This window comes from Sapajus apella, unplaced genomic scaffold, assembly GCF_009761245.1.
Source record: "Sapajus apella isolate SASKATOON/1434 unplaced genomic scaffold, GSC_monkey_1.0 scaffold4, whole genome shotgun sequence".
In the NCBI taxonomy this organism is placed as follows: domain Eukaryota; kingdom Metazoa; phylum Chordata; class Mammalia; order Primates; family Cebidae; genus Sapajus; species Sapajus apella.
The window spans coordinates 43,944,429-43,967,405 of record NW_022436944.1 but is presented as its reverse complement, the minus strand read 5'-3'; the positions used below and the strand labels follow the sequence as shown (position 1 = coordinate 43,967,405).

The 22,977-nt window shown below is 41.8% G+C and overlaps 1 protein-coding gene and 1 long non-coding RNA gene across 2 annotated transcripts in view; both read right to left on the bottom strand.

Annotated features, from left to right (window-relative positions):
- Positions 1 to 22,977, bottom strand: part of UBE2E1 (ubiquitin conjugating enzyme E2 E1) — an 82,369-nt gene that overhangs the window by 18,595 nt on the left and 40,797 nt on the right. The gene's annotated exons all lie outside the window — the stretch shown is intronic.
- Positions 11,883 to 15,089, bottom strand: LOC116542713. Its single transcript, XR_004265333.1, has 2 exons — positions 14,789 to 15,089; positions 11,883 to 12,863 (listed from the first exon to the last, which is right to left on the bottom strand). It is a non-coding gene; the product is annotated as an uncharacterized LOC116542713 (long non-coding RNA).

The window sequence follows — 22,977 nt, the reverse complement described above, 5'->3', positions numbered from 1 at the left end:
AGTACATGGCAGTTCTCAAAAGTGGAAACCCATATGGCAAACGGATTCACAATCTTTCTTACACTCAACGAAATACAAATTAAACACTCTGTTACTTTACCTATCAGAATGGCAAAAGTTTCCAGTAAACACTTTGATATAGAAATTCTGCTTCTTGGAACTTCTAGACATGTGCATTTGACTATAGCATAAGGATATTTTTGAGACTCTTACTTATAAATGATGAAAAAAATTTGGAATGAGCTAACTTACTGACAAGAGACAGGTTCACTGGAGTACAACCGTGTGATGGGACACTGCAGCTCTTAAGTAAGATGAGGTATACACACTGAGAAAGCAAAGACATCCAGAAAGATGGAAAGAAACGGGGTGCACTACAGTACGCAAAGCAGCTTTGTAGGATACAAATACATCCGAACTTAACAGTGGTTTTCCCTACAGGATGAGATGCAGGGGATTTTCTCCTTTGAACAGATTCCAATTACTGAGATTAAAAAAAAAAAAAAAAAAAAAGAAAAACCGTGTTTACTTCCCAAATTCTATTCTGAAGGACAAAATAAAGGTAGAAGAAAGGGAATCTAATCTACCTAGTAATATAGAAAGTAAAGTAAGGCTGCCCTGAGGTAAGCAGGGTTTCTGGCTAGAAAGCCAACGCTTTAAGGACTTGGGGACGTGGTGATACTGAGACTGGATTAACCATATTCTCACTCCAGCCATTTGAACCTGTGTTTCATTTAAGCCCAGTTTTCACAGTTATTTTTACAACAAAATTGCTTAGGAACTGAGGAGAAATCTTGTGACATTCATTCCTGCTTCCTTCCAAACATGTTTTCAATAGTGACTCATTGATATATTACATCTTTGGGTAAAAAATACCTAGAACACTCATTCATAAGAAATATTTATGACTGCTGCCATTCCCAACTATAAACCAATGAAAATCATCAGTAACTACAGAGGGGTTCGGGTCTCCTTCAGCTGTGTGGTCACACTGAAGATTGTGGCCCTATGATAAGAGCCTCCACTGACATTTTACTGGAAAATCTGGAACTACTCAGACCAAACGGACACTGTCTCGCTGTCTTGCTTCTGCTCCCTCCTCCATTCAATTCAGGCGCTCTTTCCCACCCTCTTCCTTCTCCTATGCTCAGAGGTGGGACTGAGATCCAGGATGCAAATCTGCTTTTGAAATGACAGGGGGACCAGACAGCCCACACAGGGTGCACTTCTACCAAAAGAGGGTGCTCTTTCTCCCTTCTTTAATGTGGAAATACCAACTGTTAGCTAAGATAACTGTCGATTTATCTCAAGTCAAAACACAGAAGACTTAAAATGTGTGAATTTAATTGTGTGTAAATTACACTTCAACAAAAGTTGATGGTAATTTATCCAAATATAAGCAAAATACAGTGTGAATTCAGTTTTCCAGAATTTATTACCTACAGGTTTGTTCTGAACTACTATTTGTACAACTAAAATATCATTTCAAGAACCAACATAAATTAAAGACAGAAAAGTACCCTAAATTTGGCAGAGAAATATGTAATTTTCAAAGTTCCTTCATAAACGTTGGCTTCTTTTGATCTTTGCCCATAATCTTTGAAACAGGAAAGGCAACGTTTACCCATTTTAAAGATGAGGAAAATAAATAAAAAAGGCAGTAAGAAAATGCAAAATAAAGAAATGTATTGTCTAAAAAGAGGTGGGGGGAGAGGGAGTCAGGAGTAAGTGATTTGTTTGTACAAAGTCAGAAAGCCTGGAAGTCAATTGCGGCTAATGGCAATCCAGGTTTTCTTAAGGTTTTCCTTCACTACACCCAAGAAGCTTAAAATAAAGTTACCTGTCTTTAGACTCAACACGGAAGTTTTTTTTTTTTTTCCCATTTATTTATTTTATTGCATTTTAGGTTTTGGGGTACATGTGAAGAACATGCAAAATTGTTGCATAGGAACACACATGGCAGTGTGATTTGCTGCCTTCCTCCCCATCACCTACATCTGGCATTTCTCCCCTTGCTATCTCTCCCCAGCTTCCCACCCTTTTTTTAATCACATTTACTGATCGCTTTCCCTATCTTATTTCATTTCTTTTTCACATTTGGATGGAAGCTGGGATTAAACAAAAACAAGAAAACCTTGTGATATGCCAAAAGGTGTTATTAAAATTTCTTAATACCAAAAATTAAATCACTTTATTTGCAGACGTGAATTAGGTGAAAATAAACGCACACCATACGGAGTACTTAGTGTGGAGGAAATGGACTTTGATGATAATTTGATAACTCCAAAAATGTGGAGAATCCCCCACTTTAATAAAAACCAAAAACATTTTGGGGTAAATAAGCATCTGTTCAATTACAGTCCAAATGTGATGCCCCTAAGCTGCAACGAGAACAAGAAAGATGCAGAGTTCTTTTTCTCCCCCAGAGCTAAAAAAAAAAAGCAGGTATAGAACAGGAGACCTACTTTCTCCAGCTCAGATGTTAGGCTGGTCCCAGACACAGTCCAGGAATTCAGATCCACTTCACTCTATTCCATTCTAGTTCACAGTGGCACTGGGAGGTCCAGCAGTCATTAGAATGACCTGCACTGAAATGTGAGGTCAACCCCTGCCTGAGGATACAATATCACCCACTGCTCAGTGCTCTGTGATGCTGAGGCCTCTGCAACTTCTTTGTTCCCTCCCCCTCCACTGCAGGATCCACAACTCTGAACTACCAGGAAATAACAGGGTCAGGAGGTGAGGAGAGCTATTTACTGCACTTGGGGAATCACTGGCTTCTTTCTTGGCCCCAGCTGGCCTGGAGAGACAAGAGGAGGGCTGTTTATATTTGCATAGGGCTGAGAGACTCAATGAGTGAGGTTACGCCCTGCGTGTCAAATACAGGGCTGGGCTTGGAGGGGAGGGTCTGGCAGCTTTCTCATCGCCAACCCTTTCACCCAAGCGAATCCTTGGTCCTGCTGTCTACACACACCCTTCTAGCTGAGCAGTAGACAACAGCTTTCAAAAAGCGAGACGTTGCAGCAGCGGCTAAAGACACCCACAGATGGAGGGCTGATTTGGGACATTTCACAGCTACCCAAACGTAACAAACCTACTACTATGACTGGTAAGCAAATACTGGTGGCCACTGGTCAGGCCCGAAACTGGCTTTTAAGTTAACAGACCACAATGCACATGCTACCTCATGTTGGTATCAGTTGCTTTCTAAAATGACTCAAATAGTCATTTAATACCAAGGAGTCCAAAGCATTATCCTTAAACAGAGAAGGGTGCTAACAAACATGTCATATTCCAGCCAAGCGCAGTGGCTCACACCTGTAATCCCAGCACTTTGGAAATCCGAGGCAGGCAGACTGCTTGAGCCCAGGAGTTAGAGATTAGCAAGGGCAACATGATGAAATCTCATCTCTACAAAAAAATACAAAAAACAGGTTGGGTACGGTGGCTAGCTAGGCACAGTGGCTCACGCCTGTAATCCCAGCACTTTGGGAGGCCGAGGCAGGCGGATCATCTGAGGTCAGGAGTTTAAGACCAGCCTGACCAACAGGGAAAAACCCTGCCTCTATTAAAAATACAAAATTAGCCGGGTGTGGTGGCACAGGCCTGTAGTCCCAGCTACTCAGGAGGCAGGAGAATCACTTGAACCCAGAAGGCAGAGGCTGCAGTGAGCCAAGATCACACCATTGCACTCCAGCCTGGACAACATGAGCAAAACTCCATCTCGAAAAAAAAAAAAAAACCACAAAAACAAACCTGTCAGGCATGGTGGCACATGCCTGTGGTCCCAGTTACTCGGGCGGCTAAGGCGGGAGGACTACCTGAGCCCAGGGAAGTTGAGGGTGCAGTGAGCCGAGACAGCACTACTGCACTCCAGCCTGGGTGACAGAGCGAGACCTCATCTCAAAAAAAAAGGGCCAAATCTTAACTGACTTGAAGAAGCAAGCTGCTATGACATAAAGTACCCGAGGAGAGCGCTAGAGAACTAGGAGTGGCCTCCGGGAGTTGCCTGGGCCTCAGTCCTACAGCTGCAAGGAACTGAATTCTGCCAACAACTATGTGACCTTGGAAGAGCTACAGATGAGGATACAGGCCAGCTAACTCCTTGACTACAGCCAAGGGAGACCCTGAGCAGAGGGCTCAACTAAGCTGTGCCTGGATTCCTGACCCACATTAACTGTCAGATACTATTTAAATGTGTGTATTGTTTTGGGTTGCTGAAGTTGCAGTAATTTGTAACATAGAGAAATCCCGACAGTCTGAAGTTTATTTTCAGAAGAAAAGTTAAAACAGAGGGTCTCTGCACCAGGGGTCATTAATATGGATGAGGGCAGAGGTGTGGTACTGAAAATGAGCTTATGCATTCAGGTCGGTGAGACCCCCACTTTTCTTTCCCCACTCAGCTCCCAGAACACAGGCCGGTCTTTGCCCCCCAGGCTGTCCCTTCTGGGGAATACGAACAACTCAGAGGAAAGACCTTCCTAACTAAAAAACAGGTAACCGAGGAACATGGTTCTTTTCTAACATAAAAATCAAAAAACAAACTAGAATATAGCCAACTACAGAAAACAGAAATTATGGGGAGAATTTCAAAATAAACTTATTATTAATATCCAGAGAGACAGAATGGCACTTGTGAAAGAAGAATAAAGCCAAAACAAAATAACATTCAGAGGAGAAAAAGTAGCTTTTAGAAATTAAAAACAAAAGCAAGTAAACAAAAGATTTCAAAAACTCAATAAAGTTGAAATCTCCCAAGAAAGTCAAAGAAAGACAGGCTGAAAATAGGAGAGAAAAGAAACACCAATTAAAGGACCATAGGAGGGTCCAAGATTTGAACCTTAAGAGTGATCCAGAAAGGGTAAACAGAGAGGAGGTCAAAAAAAGCTTCAAACTTACCACAATGAGTTTCCACATTGAAAAGACGCAGTACACTGGAGGAAAACTGACCTACACAAGGTGGCATGTCAAGTTTCCAGGGAGAAAGAGGAAGAAGTAATGTGTAAGAAACCCAAATCAGCCGGCTTTCGATTTCAACAGCAACAGTGGGAGTAAGCTGGAATTGAAGCAGTATCTTCAAAATGATTTCCAATACAAATTCCACACCAGAAAAACTATCAGTCAAGTGCTAAGGAAGAATAGGGATTTTTTCAGACACTTGAGGTCTCTAAAAAATTATCTCCCAAGAATCCTTTTTCAGGAAGTGACTGAGGGATGTACTCTGCAAAACAAGGGTATAAACAAGAAAAAGACAGGAAACAAAACTCCATCAATGTAGAATAGTAAAGAAAATTCCCCCAAAAGACAACGACAAGAGAATCAGTATGACAGCTATGACAGAATTAGGAGGTGGTCTGTTCAAACCAGAACAGGTCAGATAGCTCGGGGAGAGATTCTTCAAAAAAGATAAAATTCATATAAAACCCAATGCATCTGAATGTCTTCTGAGGATGTTTTTGTGAGGGCATTTGGGGGTGAATTTGTGACAAGTATATAGATGAAGTAGGTAGGGAACACGGAAGAAGGGAGAATTAAGAGGAGAAAAGGTGAGAGAGGAGAATTAACTCGGGGAGGGGGGCAGTCAAGCAGGGAAGGAAAAGTAACTACAGTTTGCTACATGTGAATAATGCTCATGTAATATAAACAGTGAATATTTTATCAACACTGATCTAAGCAAAACAGGATAAAGGAAGAGTGCGACTGGAGAGGAAAGAACTAAATTGTCATCATCCATTGTCATGAATCAAGAGTTACTGGCAAAAATTGAAACATAAAGTAATATGAGTACATACCTAAAAACAGGAGAGAAACAACAAAGTGAGTGGCTCAAGAAGGTACAAGTAGTTGCCACTAGAGAGCAAAATGCTAGGGACAGTTTTGTTTTTGTTTTTAAACAAAAAAAGAAATATTAAAGTCTTTAAACTATATTAGTGTAAATTTCCATAAAAATTAAAACTCTTGGGAGGCCAAGGTGGGAGGATTGCTTGAGGTCACAAGTTCAAGGCCAGCCTGGGCAACATAGGGAGACTGTGTCTCTACATAAAATTTAAAAATTAGCTGAGTGTGGTGGTATGTGCCTGTAGCCCCGGCTACTTGGAAGGCAGAGGTGGGAGAGTCGCCTGAGCCCAGGAGTTTGAGGCTGCAGTAAGCCGTGATGGTGTTACTACATGCCAGCCTGGGTAACAGTACAAGACTCTGTCTCAAAAAAATAAATAATTGATAAGTAGATAAGAAAGATAAGATGGAAAGGAAAACGATAGTACCTTATAACCCATAACCATATGACACAACTCTTTACCAATTCAAGTTCCTCTGCCATGCACAATGGTGGTATATTTTTCCAAATGATCATCTACTTGGTTCCCAGAAATCAAGCCTAACATATTAGCTGAATATTACAGATTCACCACATATAGTTCAGGAACAGCTATATGTCAGCTCATTGCATGTTGTACCATATATAGTACAATACAAACTAAAAAAAAATTTTTAAAGAAATGGAACACAGAAATGTATTCTATATAAAACTGAGAAATATGATATGAAATGATAGCTACGTTATGCTTACAGAGCTTACCAGATTTTTTTCAGGGGAAGGGGTGACCAAAATGGAGAACTTCTAGTACAGCAATGTGTTTCTCCTGCAGAAATGAAGGTGAAGATGGAGCTCACCTTCACATTCTATCCTTAAGACCAAATGAGACCAGATCAGAGAGGACCTTAAATGCCTACTAAGCGATTCAGATTTTAATAGCTTTGCACTGTCTCTAGGAGTCAAATGGGAAAGGTTCCCTTGTCCACCTTGCAGGGCACGCAAGGAGGGTGTGTCTCACTGATTCAGTGCCTGGCTGCTCAAACCTCTAGGGGAACATACAGACAGGCAGGGTGAGGCTCCCACCCCATGGCAGTGTCTAGGGGTGAATATTTCCAGCTGAAGCTCCAGTGTATGTGTTACAGGGTGCTCGTACAGTTTAGCCGTCCGTAGGCCACTTGTGTTAACCAGCACAATTAGAGCCCTGCCTTATTGCAAGGACAGGGGGCTTTCTGTATCTGGGGTTCTTGCCTTGGTGTATCTGAAGAATCGGATTACTCGTGGACCTGGAGAATGAGTGCAAGGTTTAAGGAGTGGAAGTAACTCTCAGCAGATGGGGCAGCCAGAAGGGAAATAGGTTTTCCCCTGGAGTCTGGCCGCTTAGTGGCCCAACTCTTCTCTGACTGTCCCAGCCAAACTCTGTCACTCCACCTACACCGGTGTGTTCCCCTCATGTCCAGCCTGCTAGGGTCTTGGGGTTTTTCTAGGCACAGAATGGGGGCATGGTGGGTCAGGGTGGTCTTGGGAAATGCAACATTTGGGCGCGAAGGCAGGAGTGCCTGTCTTCACCTAGGTCCATGGGCACAGGCCTGGGAGTAGAGCCCTTGCCACAGGCCCGCCCTTCTCCTCCCAGCACTGCCCCTCCCCCTTCCCTATCAGGAGTGAGGTAACAAAAAAACAGTCATTGTCTTCAGAAATAAGTAACCCCAAACACCGAACACATCAAACAATTCAGAAACAAGAAGCTACTTACAATAACTGAAGCAGAGAGCCTAATAAAAAGGGGCTAAGGAGGCCTAAAAACCTGGGCAAGAGCGCTGGCAATGGAAACAAAATTGTCTCTGGGAAGATCATAACTACTTCATAGCAACCATCCTAAAGAGTTATCAATAAACCACAGATCCTCTGAAGGCATCAACTCACACACAAATAAGATGTCTACATTCTATCCTTAAGGAGCAGAAGGGAAAGCAAACTGTCTCTTTCTGGTCTGCCCTGTCTCCAGGCGGTGCCATGTCTCCCGGCGGTGCCATGTCTCCCGGCGGTGCCATGTCTCTCGGCGGTATTGTTAAACAGACATCCCAAGCATCATTCTACACGTGGCCATGTAGCATTTGGTGAAGTCGTCATTTACAAATAAATAAAATGTGACTTTAACACCATTTCAATGTTTATGGCTTATAGCAAATAAAGGGGTAAGTATATGGGAAAGAAACACATTTAAGCAAAATGAATACTTTTAGTCAGTTCACATGATAGCTTGGTTGGGTTGTGCTTCTCAGAGGCAGGGCCCACAGCTTTAGACGCAAGGCACATTCAACACCACATCAGCACGAGGTAAGGTGAGTATCAAGATGAACTCACAGGACAGCCGCTTTAATACAGTCCATTTCTGACTACTAAGTGTGCCTCTTCCAGAATTTTGTTAACTGAAGTCATTGCTGATGTTTGGTCATTTTAGTGTTTTGTTAACGTGTGCCTACATTAATGCTGAGCGGCACACAAAGCCACAAGGAAGCACACCAGCCAAAACATTGCTAAAAAGATACAACCAGAGCGCTAACGATTTGTCTAGCGAAACCAGCTCACTTAGTGAGGTCCAGTCACCAGTATTAAAGGAACAGTAGCAGCAGCAGAGTCTCCACCCCACAGAAACCCGATCGGGTGAGAATGTTCATCTTCATCCAGCCAAGGTGAAAGCATCCAGAAACCAAGGGGCAGACAGCTGTGAGAGCAAGCTAGCAGCGGAGGGCTGAGCTCTGAATTTCAGTCTGGTACAGCAAAATGACTTTCTTTAGCAATGTCAGAAGAGCCACCCCTCACTTTGAGACATCCTTATGCATCTGCTGTGTGCAAAACCTGCACACAGGACACGTTTCTGAACTGCTTCTTCAAAACAAAGTCAATCAACATTTCAGTGGTTCCCGCAGTTGGGACTGTTAGGCATGAAACAGCGAGAGCACAAAATAAAATAAATCCTAATGTGCTTTATAATAATGCAATAAACCAAGAGAAATACCTACTCAGACTTATTATTTGTTCAAGTTTTGCTTGGTACCAAAGAATTCTGCCTGCTGGACAGACAGACAGGTTGAGGCCAAATCATTAAGGTCCTTAAAAATCAGGGAGGACAGTTCACCCTCAATGAACTGGGCACAGCAAAGCCACAGCAGATTCGTCAGATTACCATATTGGAGACATCCCTATTTTGCATTAGAGGAAACTGAGGCCCAGAGACTTTAAGTAATTAACCTTAACCTATGGTCATTCAGCTACTAACTGCAAAGGCTGGACTCTAATCTCTGTATTACAAAGGCCAATCCTCTGCTATGGCATGGCCAACTGTTGCTCAAGTGAGTCAAGCTTCATTTGGGCTAATGTTTCTGGATGAAGAACCGGGTAAGCAGGTAGACACGGGTCATCTATGTGGATATCAAAGTCACAAGGGTGGGAGCAGGTAATGTGGAGACGAGGCCTGTGCTCAGGTGGAGAGTGAGGAGGAGAGGCACTGGAGACGGAGGAAAATTTCCACGCCTCATACCGCCCTTAAGGAGGAGAAGAAAGCAAGAGTTTAACCAGAGTGAAAGGACAGCTGCAGGCACATTACTCCCTGGGAAGATGAAAAGTAGGTGAAGGATTAAACATCACTTCCTCTCCACCAGCTTCCGTAGCAGAGTAGAAGGGTCTGGTCTCAGGCAAAGGCAGGCTGAGCTAGAGACGGCACTAGATACTGTCTGGCCAAGAGTGTTTAGTGAGGTGACTGGTACTAAGTTTAGACTAGGAATCAGTTCCATTTAATGCCTATGGTAAAATTCTAGTAAGATACACAAAAATGGTAAAAATAACGCCTTCTCTCATACAACTATCAGCATTTATAAATTGGGGGGTGGGGGGTATCCAACAACAAATGATTAAAATCTGAGATATTTAACATGAGGTAAACTGCCAGAGGATGGGTACAGCGGAGCGAATACAAGCTCAAGTGAGGGTGGCTTAAAAATGGGCCCAGTGTAAAAATCTCCTATAGCAATCCTCCTCCCTCTCACATGTAAGCAGAGTATGCCAGCTTTCAAGCTCCCTTTCTTCTACTTGTGAGAAAGTGGGGAGGAGGGAGGACAAGTATTTAGGACAAATTTCCCAAAATGAAGAGCTTCAGTGCTGCAGGTCAGTGGTTCTCACACGAGCGGTAAGAATAAGGGGAAAGCATTACATTTTTTCCATACATTTTAATTTATTCAATAGAAAGGTTTGTCTTTCATTCTCATGAAGTTCCTGGCCAGGCTCTGTGGCTCACACCTGTAATCCCAACACTTGGAGAGGCCAAGGGGCAGGGAGGGGGGTGGGGGTGGATCGTCTGAGGTCAGGAGTTGGAGACCGGCCTGGTCAACGTGGCGAAACCCTGTCTCTACGAAAAACACAAAAGTTAGCTGGGCGTGGTACTGCATGCCTGTAATCCTAGCTACTCGGGAAGCTGAGGCAGGAGAAACGCTTGAACCCAGGAGGCAGAGGTTTCAGTGAGCCGAGATCATGCCATTGCACTCCTGCCTGGACAACACAGCCAGACTCCATCTCAAATAATAATACTAATAATAATAAAGTTCTTCACATTTTGTGATTAAAAAGTATCCTCCCTTTTATGAAATGCTGAAAACAGTAAATGATGACTTTTTTCCAATGTCCTTGCAAGACAAAATAAATTACTAGCCCTATGTAAGCTCTCTGCATTGAAATCCAGAATTTACACCGTAGGTAACAGCTTCTACAGCCCCGAGTGGTATTTGCCACAGAGCTTTGCAGGGAAAGGGTCCGAGGTTTAGCTTGCCCAGTACCTCTCAACTGTCCTCAAGCTCCCAGCCTCTTAAGAAAGACTACTAAGGTCAGCCAGCCAATATGGTGAAACCCCATCTCTAATAAAAATACAAAAATTACCCGGGTGTGGTGGCGCACGCCTGTAGTCCCAGCTACTTGGGAGGGTGGAGGCAGGAGAATTGCTTGAACCTGGGAGGCAGAGGTTGCAGTGAGCCGAGATGGCGCCACTGTACTCCAGGCTGGGCGACAGAGTGAGACTCCGACTCAAAACGACTAGCTAAGTCACTGCCACCATCTTATAGCCTAGTGGCACTTCTGTCACTCAAGACTCATTCCTGAGGAGTATACACTGGGAACCGTTTCCATAAGCACAGAAGGTTCATAAAGCAGCAGAGCACAACAGGTCTTGGAGTTGTCCACAGACAGCTTCAAAACCACAAGCCTGTCACTGGGCTCACACCACACCAAGAGACGAGTCCTTCACAAGCGCCAGGAGAAGTCAAACTCCTATGTGTCAAACCATTTCCTAAATAAATTCAGTGTAATGTGACTTGACAGGCATACAGCTCCAGTCTGACAGGCAACCCAAGAGTGTATGTTTTAGAAAATGACATCTTAAAGTACTGAATGTGATCTTTACAAGCATTCTCAGTTGTCTTAGTATCATTTGCTCCCTCAACTTCAATTCTCCCTACATGACAATTTCTATTTTCACTTCTCTCTTCCTCTTCATTTCACAAAAATGTGCGCTTCTTTTCAAGATAAGCATGTGGTCTTTATCTAATTCCTCTCTTACTTTATCAATGAATAGAACACCTGATTACAAAAAGTTCAAACTTTCCCATGCAGAAAGAGAAAAAAAAAACAAAACAACAACCCAACCAGACTCTAAAACGTACTCCTGAACACCTCCACCCCTCCCGGCTGCTGGCCAGCTTCCTCCTGCCTTCAGTGCCAACTTCCTGCTGCTTCTCCTACATACACACAAACCCCTCTACATGGGATTCAGTCCTACTCTACCTCAACATTCCACCGTAAACTGGTCTCAAAGGTCACCAAAGACCTACCAGGCTCAAAATTAAATGGCATTTCTTTTTTTTTTTTTTTTTTTTAAAATAGAGAGGGGGTTTCACCATGTTGGCCAGGCTGGTCTTGAACTCCTGATCTCGTGATCCACCTGCCTCAGCCTCCCAAAGTGCTGGGATTACAGGCATGTACCACCATGCCGGCAGCATTTCTTATTCTCTTTTCTTTTTCTTTAAAGCTAGAGTCTAGCTCTGTCACCCACGCCGGAGTGCAGTGTCATGATCAAAACTCACTGCAACCTCAAAATCCCGCAGTTAAGTGATCCTCCAACCTGAGTTTCCCAAAATGCTAGGATTACAGGGGTGAGCCACTGCACTCAACCCCATTTTCTTCATCAGCCTTTTTGTCAAGGACTGATGAACCCTGCCTTCTGGAAACATTCTTGACAATCACAACATTAATTTTCTGATTCCCCTCTAACCTCTGAACTCCCCTCTCACTTTTCGACAGCACTTTCTTTCCCTGCTAATCTGTCAGGGCCCAGAAACAAATCCAATAGGAGCTCCCATTGGAGCTGGTATGAAAAGAGAGACACATTTCAGGAAAGGCTTTAGGTACATGAGGTCCAGGGTGGTTTTACTGGGCATTAATGGGAGACAGAAGGGAGAAAGCAAAGTCAGAATGCGATACAAATTTAGAAGAAAATCTTAGCTTGGTGATTTAACAACTGTTGGTCCTTGGCAACGTACTAGGAGAACAATGCCTTACTACAAAGCAATGACTTCCAAACCATACTCCAGACAGGGAGAGAAGACTACTGTTTTAAATGTCTGTCTCCCCTGAAATCTGTTTTAAGAAAGGGTCAACACTGCTTTTCAAAGCTTTCAAAGTACACTTAACAGTATGATATAAGAAACCACACAAGGAACTCGAAAAATCTGAACAGCAAGCAAATTCCAGTTCAGTCCTCGGTTTCCTCATCTGGAAAACACAGCTAATGTTATCCTACATCCCATACCTTACCGCACTCAACCTTGGAGGAAATAAACTATGTAAGTGTGTTTAAGCCCTAAAGCACTATTTCTATGCATATAATTATTTTTAAGGAACAAGTGCTAACTCTTCCCAAGAAATAATGACTGCTTAACTGTGTATTAATAACAGCTGTCACAAAAATCTAAAGCTACATTTTTGCTTTCCAAGAATCAACAGTCTTCTCACTTTAAAGGTTAAAATCAACATAGTAAATCCCATATAACAACTAATGAAGGTATTATAATGAAATGAAACAATATGAAAATTAACATATCAAGATGCACTAATTTAATAAAATTAAAAAATTAAAAACTAGTAAGAATGGTGGAAGTGTTTCCTAGAGAAGGTTACATATTTGTATCCCTTAGTTAACCAAGTAAGAAGGAAAAAGACACTTTTGAGATCTACCTATTTAAACCCAAAGATTGCTTTCAATATGTTTTAATTTCACCACTACATAATGAACTTTATATTTCTGTATTGAACACATCCCTGGAATGAGCTGAATCTTTAAGTTGAAAAATATTTCTCATTTTAATTAAAAGATACTGTCTCACAAAAATAATTACAACTCTGAAGTAATAAAAATTACACTTGAGAATCCTAACCTGTCAGTGGACGATCTGCCTTCATAATCTGCCTTCTGAACGCACTGAATTCTCCCATAAAATACCAACAAGTTGGTCAAATAAATAATTAATCTATATTTTCATTAAAAGGAGACATTTAAAGACATGCTTCTCAGTGAATTCTCATGTAACGTTAGGACTTAAATTCAATTTTCCACAAAAGTAGTATAATGATCCTAGGTATTTAACGGAATTTTGTAGCTTTTGTGAAAGCCACAAGGAGCTGCTGCTTCCAATAGCACATACAAAAGTTATTGTCCTTTTACGGTCTATTAATAAAACAGAGCCTAACATATTTGTAACTCCAACATATTAAAAATTTATTCAGGAAGACTAATAGCTTACTAGTTAGGACTTTTTCTGTTACAATGCAGATACCTAACTAAAAAGAGCCTGGGCCAAAAGATAATCTGATTGGCCCACATAATCAAAAGGCCACGAGAGGGCTTCAGGCCAAGGATGGACCTGAAGGGACAGACAGTGTCATTAAGACTTTTCTCACTAACCCCTCAATTTTGGGTTGACTTCAATTTGAGACCAGCTCTCCACACAGGATAGCTTGGAAAAGATAAGATACCTCGGGAAAAGAGGTAACCTTTAAAAACATCCCTTCTGAATATTTTTGCTATATGTCTCATCAGTTCAGATTATGTCAAATGCCCTCTCTGAACCAATCACTGTGGGTAGAAGAATAAATCTTTTTTTTTTTTTTTTAGGACTGAGTCTCTCTCTGCTGCCCGGGCTGGAGTGCAGTAGCATGATTCTGGCTCACTGAACTGCCTCCTAGGTTCAAGCAATTCTCCTGCCTCAGCCTCCTGAGTAACTGGGACTACGGGCATGTGTGACTTATACCCAACTCATTTTTCCATTTTTAGTAGAGATGGGGTTTTTACCATTTTGGCCAGACTGGTCTCAAACTCCTGACCTCAGGTGATCCATCGCGCTCAACCATGATAAAGCATTCTGATGGGCTGGGTTGGGTCATGTATCACCACTGGAGAGTAAAAGAAGACCCACTTGAACCACATGGATGAAACGAATTATTATAAAATGAGGAGCACTGGTACTCCAGGGGGATTTTAGGTGAACAAATAACATATGACCACCATAGATGGTCACTGGGTGGTATCCCTGAAAAGCCACCACCTGGATTTTCTGAGAGCACTGGCAGACTATCAAATGCAAAACCAGTACAAAGCAAGACTACAGGGGTACATGTAGTTATTTTCACCAATTTACTCATTACCAAGAAACGAGAGGGATAAATACCTCTGCCCTCCAACTCTCCCATATGCATTTAAAGACTGATTTGTCAACAGAAATGAAGAGACCTAAATTTAAAAGCTAAAACTATAAAACTTCTAAACACACACACACACGCACGTGCACACACACACACACACACACGAAAAATCTTTGTAATCTTTGGGTAGGCAAAGTTTTCTCAGAACATAAAAATTGCTTTCCAATAATCAACAGTCTTTTCACTTTAAAGGTTAAAATTAACACAGTAAAATCCCATATAACTAACGAAGGTATTATAATGAAATGAAACAATATGAAAATTAACATATCAAGATGCACTAATGAAATTTAAAAAATTAAATCACACAAGAAAAAAATTGATAAACTGGGCTTCATCAAAATTAAAGTGCTTGGCTCTTAAAAAGACACTACGGGCCAGGTGCAGTGGCTCATGCCTGCAATCCCAGCACTTTGGGAGGCCAAGGCGGGTGGATCACAAGGTCAGGAGTTCAAGACCAGCCTGGCCAATATGGTGAAACCCCATCTCTACTTAAAATATAAAAATTAGCCAGGTATGGTGGAGCGCACCTGTAGTCCCAGCTACTTGGGAGGCTGAGGCAGAATTGCTTGAATCTGGGAAGCAGAGGTTGCAGCGAGCTGAGATCATGCCACTGCACTCCAGCCTGGGAGACAGAGTGAGACTTCGTCTCAGAAATAAAAAAAAAAAAAAAAGACACTATTGATAAACCCACAGCCAACATCATCACTTAATGGTGACGACTAAATGCTTTCCTCCTAAGATAAGGAACAAGACAGGTATGTCCACCCTCACTACTATTTTAATTGTTTTTCACAGCAAAAGAGCTTGATACCCTAACTACTTCTATTCCATATTTTACTGAAAGTTCTAGCCAGGTCAATTACAACAAGAAAAAGAAATAAGGCTGGGCATGGTGGCTCATGCCTATAATCCTAGCACTCTGGGAGGCCAAGGTGGGAGGATGGCTTGACCCTAGGAGTTCGAGACTAGTCTGTACAACATGACCCCTATTCTACAAAAAAACAAAAAATTTGCTGGGTGTGGTGGCACACGCCTGTAAGTCCCAGCTACTAGGGAGGCTGAGGTGGGAGGATCTCTTGAGCTCAGAAGGTCAAGGCTACAGTGAGCCGAGATCACACTACTACACTCCAGCCTGGATGACAAAGGGAGATCCCGTCTCAAAAAAAGGTAAAAGAGAAATAAAAAGTATTCAGACTGGAGAAGAAGTAACATGACCTGTATTTGCAGATGACATGATCTTATACAGAGAAAACTCAAATCTACTAAAAAGCTCTTAGAACCAATAAACAAGCTGAACAAGCCTGTCAGATACAAAATCAATATACAAAAACCAACCATATCTATATACTACCAGGGAGTCATCAGCAAATGAAATTTAAAAAAATTTAATTTATAACAGTATCCAAATAAAATACATAGAAATAAATTTAGCAAAAGTAATGTATGTACACACTAAAAACTTATCATTGAAATAAATTAAGGGAAATATAAATAACTGAAAAGACATTTAATGTTCATGAATCATGTATTAGACCATTTTGTGTTGCTGTAAAGGAATGTCTGAGGCCAGGTCATTTATAAAGAAAAGAGGTTAATAGCTCATGGTTCTGCAGGCTGTAGAAGAAGCATAGGGCCAGTATCTGCTTCTGGTGAGGTCTCAGGAAGCTTCTACTCATGGCAGAAGATGAAGGGAGAGAGGCATGTGACATGACAGAGGGAGTATGAGAGCACGGGGAGGTCCCAGACATTGTTTAAATAATGAGACCTGCATGAACAAAGTGAGTGAGAACTCATTACTGTGAGAGCAGCACCAAGGCATACCTGAAGGATTCCTCCCTGTGACCCAAACACCCTCCACCAGGCCTCACCTCCAACACTGGGGATCACATTTCAACACAGGATTTGGAAGGGACAAAATATCCAAGCTGAACAGATCTGAAATTTTAAATTTTTTTTAGTTTTCAGAGACAGGGTCTCTGTCACCCTGGCTGAAGTGCAGTGGTGCAATCACTGCAGCCTCGAACTCCTGGGCTCAACTGATCCACCTCAGCCTCTTGACTGGCTGGGACTACAGACGTGCACCACCATGGCTGGCTTATTTTACTTTTTATAGAGAAGAGGATCTCACTTTGCTAATCAGGCCGGTCTCAAACTCCTGGCCTCAAGTGATCTTTCCACCTTGGCCTCTCAAAGTGCTGAGAATATATTAGGCATGGGCCACTGTACCCAGCCTAAAATTAACATGGGGATATTTCATATTTCTCAAACTGGTCTATAGATTCAACACAATCCCTGTAAAAACCCCAGATGGACTGTTAAAAAAAAAAAAGAAAAAAGAAACAAATTGACAAGCTGATCCTAAAATTCACATGGAAATACACGAAACACAGAATAGGCAAACAATCTTTAAAAAAAACAAAAACAAAGCCAGAGTACTTCCTTCTCAATTTCAAAACTTACTATGAAGCCACAAAAATTAAGACATTGTAGTACCAGCAAAAGAACAGATAACAAAGACCAACGGAACTGAATTAAGAGCCCAGAAATAAACTCTTACATTTATGGGTCAATTGATTTCCGACAAGAATGCCAAATCAGCTCAATGGAGTCAGAATAGTCTTTTTACCAAATAGTGTTGGAAACAAAAGGATAGCCACAAGCAAAACAAAACAAAAAAAGAAATTGAACCCCTTTCTCATACCACACACAAAAATTAACTCAAAATGATTACTGATCCAAATAGAAAAACTAAAAGTATAAAACTCTTAGAAGAAAACATAGGAATAGGCTGGGCATGGTGGTGGCTCACGCCTGTAATCCCAGCACTTTGGGAGACCGGGGCAGGCAGACTGCTTGGGCCCAGGAATTCAAGACCAACCTGGGCAACATGGCAAAACCCTGTCCCTCCAAAAAACAAACAAACAAACAAAAAAACCAATTAGCTGGATGTGCTGGCGCACGTCTGTAGTCCCTGCTACTGGAGAAGCTAAGGTGGGAGGATTGCTTGAGCCTGAGGCTGCAGTGAGCCATGATCATGCCACAGCTCCAATCTGGGTGACAGAAAGAGGAGACCCTGCCTCCAAAAAAAAAACAAGAAAAACAAAACAACAACCAGGTGTGCCAGATGTGTTGGTGCATGCCAGTAGTCCCAGCTACTTGGCTGAGGCAAGAGAGTCACCTGAGCCTAGGAGTTCCAGGCTGCAGTGAGCTAGGATTGCACCACTGCTCTGGTGACTGAGCAAGACCCTGTCAAAAAAAAAAAAAAAAAAAAAAAAAAAAAAAAGTAGACCTTTGGTTAGATAATGGTTTCTTAAATACAATTCCAAAAGCACATGCAACAAAAGAAAAAACAGGTAAGCTGGACTTCATTTAAACCACAAACTTATTTTTTTTTTCTGAGACGAAGTCTCGCTCTGTCACCAAGGCTGGAGTGTAGAAGCACGATCTCGGCTCACTGCAACCTCCATCTTTCAGGTTCAAGTGATTCTCCAGCCTCAGCCTCTCGAGTAGCTGAGACTACAGGCATGTGCCACCACGCCCTGCTAATTCTTTGTATTTTTAGTAAAGACTAAAAATACACGGTTTCACCGACTTAGTTAGGATGGTCTCAATCTCTGGACCTTGTGATCTACCTACCTCAGCCTCCCAAAGAGCTGGGATTACAGGTGTGAGCCATCGTGCCTAGCAAAACCACAAACTTTTGTGCTGCAAGCAATACTATCAAGAAAATAAAAAAGACAACCCACAGACTGGGTAGAAAGTACTTGTAAATCAATCATATATCTGATAAAGAACGTTTCTCTGGAATAAAAATAATTGTTGACCGGGGGCGGTGGCTCAAGCCTGTAATCCCAGCACTGTGGGAGGCCGAGGCGGGTGGATCACGAGGCCAGGAGATCGAGACCATCCTGGTCAACATGGTGAAACCCCGTCTCTACTAAAAATACAAAAAATTAGCTGGGCATGGTGGTGCGTGCCTATAATCCCAGCTACTCAGGAGGCTGAGGCAGCGGAACTGCCTGAACCCAGGAGGCAGAGGTTGCGGTGAGCCGAGATCGCACCATTGCCCTCCACCCTGGGTAACATGAGTGAAACTCCGTCTCAAAAAAAAAAAAAAAAAAATTGTTACCGGCCAGGCACAGTGGCTCACACATGTAATCCCAGCATTTTGGGAGGCTGAGGCAGGAGAATCACTTGAGGCCAAAGGAGTTCAATTGCCGGCCTGGGCAATATAGTGAAACCTCATCTAGATTAGATAGATAAATAAGAACTTTCAAAATTCTGCCAACGATAGTCCAAATTTTACTAATAAAACAGGCAAAGTATCTAAAACAGACATTTTTCCAATGAAAATATGCCAATTTTGATTCAATGAAGATACCCAATAATCACAAGAAAAAGACATTTGACATCATTTGCTATTAGCAAAATACAATTCTGAATGTCATTTTTAAGAAATGAAAATTGAAGACACACCATTGTAGAAGACAGTGTGGTGATTCCTCAAGGATCTAGAACCAGAAATACCGTTTGACCCAGCAATCCCATTACTGGGTATATACCTAAAGGATTATAAATCATTCTCCTATAAAGACACATGCACATCTATGTTATTGCAGCACTATTTACAAGCAAAGACTTGGAATCAACCCAAATGCCCATCAATGATAGACTGAATAAAGAATATGTGGCACATATCTACTATGGAATACTATGCAGCCGTAAAAAATAAGTTCATGTCCTTTGCAGGGACATGGATGGAGCTGGAAACCATCTTCCTCTACAAACCAACACAGAAACAGAAAACCAAACACTACATGTTCTCACTCATAAGTGGGAGATGAACAATGAGAACACATGGACACAGGGAGGGGAACGTCACATGCCTGTCGGGAGGTGAGGCGCAAGGGAAGGGAGGGTATTAGGACCAATACCTAATGCATGCAGGGCTCAAAACCTAGATGATGGGTTGACAGGTGCAGCAAACCACCACAGCACATGTATACCTATGTAACAAACCTACACATTCTGCACATGTATCCCAGAACTTAAAGGTTAAAATTTTAAAAACATTAAAAAATTTAAAAAAAGAAAAGCAAAGACACAACCAAACAACACTTCACACTCACTAGGCTAACTACGATAAAAACGCATGGATAACAGCAAGATGGGAACTGGCTAAACAGGAATACAAAATAATGCAGTCACTTAGGAAAACAGTTTTGCAGCCCCTCAAAATGTTAAACACATTCATTATCATTTGACCTAGCAAAACCACTCCCAGGTTCACTATAAAATAAAATAAAATAAAATAAAATAAACTCATGCAAAAACTTGCGCATGAATGTTCACAGCAACACTATTTTTAACAGCCAAAGGCGAAGACAACCAAATGTCCACCATTTGGATAAATAAAATGTGGCGTATCTCCACAATGAAACATTTACTATTCCGCCACAAAAAGGAATTAAGTACTGATGCATGACACAACACAGACGACCCTTGAGTACACTGTGCTAAGTAAGTGAAAGAAGCCACTCATTAAAGACCACATGAACTCATGCTCTCCATTGCTTATTAGGCTCCCTTGGCTTACCAACGTCTCTCCCTCTTTGGTTTCAGTTAGGACTTTCTTGCTAATGCTATCCCCTCTTCCCTTCTTAGATGTCCTCCTTTTTGGCCTTCTGTTTAAATTCTTTTTTTTTTTTTTTTTTTTGAGACGGAGTTTTGCTCTTGTTACCCAGGCTGGAGTGCAATGGTGCGATCTCGGCTCACTGCAACCTCCGCCTCCTGGGTTCAGGCAATTCTCCTGCCTCAGCCTCCTGAGTAGCTGGGATTACAGGCACGTGCCACTATGCTCAGCTGATTTTTTGTATTTTTAGTAGAGACGGGGTTTCACCATGTTGACCAGGATGGTCTCAATCTCTTGACCTCGTGATCCACCCGCCTTGGCCCCCCAAAGTGCTGGGATTACAGGCGTGAGCCACCGCGCCCGGCCTGTTTAAATTCTTACCTAATCTCTCTACATTCTTCCATGAAGTTTTCCCCAACCAAACCACTTGATTTCTCCCATAACTGAACTGTCAAGGTAGTCACTGACTGTATCATATTATGTGGGCATTTAAGTATACTGTCCTATTTTCTTCCTCCAAACTTATTAAGCATTAAGGACATATTTGGGCAAGAGAACATGATGGAAACTAACATTTACTAAGTACCTGCTTAGCTAATTTGAGACAGAGTCTTGCTCTGCCACCCAGGATGGAGTGCAGTGGCACCATCTCAGCTCAATGCAACCTGCATCTTCCGAGTTTAAGCGATTCTCCTGCCTCAGCCTCCCAAGTAGGTGGGATTAGAGGCACATGGCCACCACGCTCGGCTAATCTTTGCATTTTTAGTAGCCACAAGGTTTCATCATGTTGGCCAGGCTGATCTCAAACTCCTGACCTCAAGGGATCCATCCAACTCAGCCTAACAAAGTGCTAGGATTACAGGTGTGAGCCATCACTCCCGGCCTAAATATTTAATATATGTTATCTTAAAGCAAGTGACTTTAAACTCTGAGCCTGACTTTCTTCATTTGTAAATAAAGAAATTACTGAACAGGTTTATTGTAAAAACAGTGGGGAAAATCCAAGATATCTAAAGTTAAAAAAAAACCAAGGTACAGGAGTGTTTACAGCAAGTTACCACTTGTGGTCACTTTAAAAAGGAGGTAGGGGAAAGGGGTGTGTGTGTGTGTGCACACATGTGCATGGGTGTAGGTATGTATTATTACATAAGTATACCTAAAGTAACTCACACAGGATGCACAAGAAACTGGTAACAGCTATTGCCTCTGGGGCTGGAAGTGGGAAAATGTATTTTTTCTACATACCCTTTTCTACTGTTTGATTTGTCTATCATGTGCATTCACTATTTCCAAATAATGAATTTTTAAAAGTACATGTACACACACAGATATGAAATATATTTTCAAAAATATTGATACCACAGGGCATTTCTACCCTGAGGGGTGTAAAAATAAACTTCATTTCAGTCATATTTATCATACTAAGGTTTATCACCCTTTTTTCTTTGAAAATGCTCATTTCATTATGTTCTACTTCATGTCATGACATTAATGGATGTCTTTTTTTCATCTAGAAAGTTAAAACACTGATCCACCCTTTATGTAAAAAGCACTATATGTGACTGGTGTGTAAGATCACTACATGTCCTGCTCTGCCCAAGACAATCTTGGTTCATGCCTACTGCCCTGATGCAATTATTAATAATTATATGATCACCCTCTACTGATGAACCAAAGGGAACAGAAGTGTATTCCTCTTATGACAACAATCAGAAAGATCATTCCATGAAATTTAAGAAACTATATTCTTTTGTACAATAAATTCCTCTTCTGTGAATTTCAAGAATTTGCTTATCTTCTTAAAACATGTAATAACATGATTAACATACTGACCTGGCACAGTCTATCTGGCCCTTGCCCTTAGAATATTTCAAGATAGCAGCTATTTATTCATCTTGATAAATCAATTTAAAAGGGAAAAAAAAGTGGCTAAACACCCAGCTATTATTACTTTAGACAGTAAAAAAGACTGTTTCTCTATTTCTCATCTAATTCCATCTCAAATGATATACTCCAAGACTTATTAAGTACAGCTTAAACATTCCAGTTTCCACCTCTATTACCCATTTTTTTTTTCTTTTTTGAGATGGAGTCTCGCTCCATCACCCAGGCTGGAGTGCAATGGCGTGATCTCAGCTCACTATGCCTCTGCTCCCTGGGTTCAAGCGATTGTCATGCCTCAGCCTCCCAAGTAGCTGGGACTATGGGCATGCGCCACCACGCCTGGCTAAATTTTATATTTTTAGTAGAGGCAGGATTTCACCATATTGGCCAGTCTGGTTTCAAACTCCTAACCTCAAGTGATAAGCCTACCTTGGCCTCCCAAAGTGCTGGGATTATAGGTGTGAGCTACCATGCCTAACCCTTTTCTTAAGAGACTGTGGTCTTGCTATGTTGCCCGGGCTGAACTCCAGCTCCTGGCCTCAAGCGATCTTCCCACCTCAGCCTCCCAAGCAGCTAGGACTACAGGAATGCACCACTGCACGCAGCTCCATTGCCCACTCTTGAAAAGGCTTAAAAGGAATTTAAAAAAACAAATGTTTCAACATTAGATTTACATTAAACTAGATATATGGAAGACATTTATCTAATTGTGCTTTCCTGACCATTAAGAACTACCTTCTCTCACAGGTACTGAAAATTCTTGTTTCCGACACAAGAATTTTCCCCAAATAATACAGAGAATGACAGTTAACTATCGCATAAGCTAGTGCACTGGTCTGAAAAC